General features: G+C 40.9%; 1 protein-coding gene across 1 annotated transcript in view; it reads left to right on the plus strand.

Moving 5' to 3' along the window:
• LOC134097550 (protein EFR3 homolog B-like) overlaps positions 1–2,500 on the plus strand; it is a 56,949-nt gene that overhangs the window by 17,276 nt on the left and 37,173 nt on the right. The window lies entirely within an intron of this gene.

Consider the following 2,500-nt stretch of genomic DNA (forward strand, 5'->3'; position numbering starts at 1 on the left):
ATGGCTGGATGGGAGGATGGGCAAAAAGACGAATGATCTGCACCCCTGCTTTCGTCTGTGATGGTGTTAGCCGAACAGAACTGCCCATGATCTATTTTAGTCTGGAAGTTAGCTTAGCATTGGTGTTATCTATTAGCATTGATTGCCATTGTCTGCTGAACCTGGACATGGATAGAGTAGCGTTAGCCTTAGCGTTAGCCTCGAAACATTCACACAAGCCGACAGCATGCAGCACGACTGGCATGTGGTCAAACGGCCAACTAGCAGGTCATACATGTGCAGCATGTTAAATTTGAATGATAACACTGTGCCTTTGTCACAGAATAGGCAGTAAGGTATTTTCAGAATTATGTGCCATGTAATGTCAAGCATCCCAGGAAGCTGTTGGCAGCTTGTCAGACAGGTTTGACTTGGTATTTAAGTCATGTCCGTTGGCAGCTTGTCAGACAAGTTTGACTTGGTATTTAAATTAATATCTAAAGGAGGCACAGTTGTGCATAAGTGACATTGTTTTTGGCCGGCTGTGGCATACGTCTGTTCCTAATTTGGTGCTGGAACAAAGCAGTGACTCATCAAGCCAGCTGTTGTCATTTTCACAAGTGCATACTGTAGGTCAATGTGTTGCCTCAAGGACCACGTAGCAATGTAGCACCATCAGCTTGGTAGCAATGCATATGTAATGACTACCGTCATTTCCCAACTATTAGCCGCAACTTATAGATTGATTTTGCAAAAGTTGTTTAGCTATGAGGTTAATACACGGGGCAGTTAATAAGGTATTAATATGGTTTTGTTTCTTTTAACTTGCGTAAAACACTGCGGCTTATACACAGTGCGGATAATACACATATTATTGACACTAGGTAAATCTGCATCAGAATGTCCCTCACTCTTAGAAAGCTCTCTGATTGGCCAGCACCGCATAGGTCCTGCCCCTGTGCTGTCTAGAGGAAGTGGTAGGGCTGTATGGTGTAGGGGTAAATAAAGACCATTTGCCCTCAGCGTAGCAATGTGAGGGCGCAAATAAAGACTATTGACCCCCAAGGCAGTGGGGTGAGGAGGTGAATTGAAGACTTGGCTCAGCAGGGAAGGGGAGTTATGTTGATCCCCATTGATTGGTGCTACAGTAATTAGATTAATGATTGGTACTACAGTAATCAGATCAATGATTGGTGCTACAGTAATCAGATCAATGATTGGTACTACAGTAATCAGATTAAAGATTGGTCCCTCAGTAATCAGATTAATGATTGGTACTACAGTAGTCAGATCAATGATTGGTACTACAGTAATCAGATTCAGATCAATGATTGGTCCCCCAGTAATCAGATTAATGATTGGTACTACAGTAGTCAGATCAATGATTGGTGCTACAGTAATCAGATTCAGATCAATGATTGGTCCCTCAGTGCATCAGCAGAGCAGAGTGCTGGTGGCAGAGACAGACCGACTGCCCTAGTTAAGGATACAAGAAGGAACTGACAATTTCACTGCATTCTTTACATTAACCCTATGAGCCCGACGGACGCAAAGTGCGTCAAAAAATGCACACATTTTCTTTGTTACATTGCTCCGCTATTATTAGTCACAGCAAGATGAGACTTATATTGCAGGAAAGAGCAGAACCGGGGCTTTCCAACGATACTAGACACTTGTCTGTACGATCAAGTATGAAAATAAATTAAAATCATGAAGTTAAATCAAAGTATATCATATTTACAGTCTATATTGCTCTGCGTTCACCGGCGCATCCAGAACTCTCGCTTGAATTATTCGCGGACCATGCATCGCACAGACATGACACGCATATCAAATGAAAGAGGAGAAGCAGAGCTTTGCATTGATACCAAATACATCGATCATTTCGTATTATAAAACCAGACGAAGTTACAAACAAATAATAATGTCATATAACTTTGACTACCTTTACTCTCGTTTGATTTCCTCGTGAAATCGCGATCAAAAAGATATGGCACGCATGTCAGATGAAAGAGGAGAGCTAGAGCTATCCACAGATACCAAATACAACCTTCTAGGCCATAAAACAGACGAAGTGATAGCAAAATAATAACTTCATTTAGCTCCACTTACCTCGTGTTTTTGTGTGGCATAATAGCATGTTCATAATCCAATGTTATCATGTGTTTCTCTATGGCAAGTCACGTTCATAACACGGTTTTGAGATCCTAGCAAACTCCTGTATGGTATCCAATTCAAGACTCATATTGCATCCAAATTTGTTTGACAAATAAACACTTTTTGCCTTAACTTTGTTCATTGCAATGCAGTAAAACAAATATTATAAAGAATCATCATCTGTGCACGTCATGTGTGCTACCGCAAACAAGTCATGTCAGATCAGCTAGTGTCACAAATATGGAGTACAAAAAGTGCCAAAAAGTCATTTTTTCATCACTAAATAAAAATTGCCATTTATTTCTGGAAGGCGCACACCACATATTTCTGTAAATTGCTCAGCCCCAAAGTATACCTCCACCAT

Source organism: Sardina pilchardus, chromosome 12 (assembly GCF_963854185.1).
Source record: "Sardina pilchardus chromosome 12, fSarPil1.1, whole genome shotgun sequence".
NCBI classification, from domain to species: domain Eukaryota; kingdom Metazoa; phylum Chordata; class Actinopteri; order Clupeiformes; family Clupeidae; genus Sardina; species Sardina pilchardus.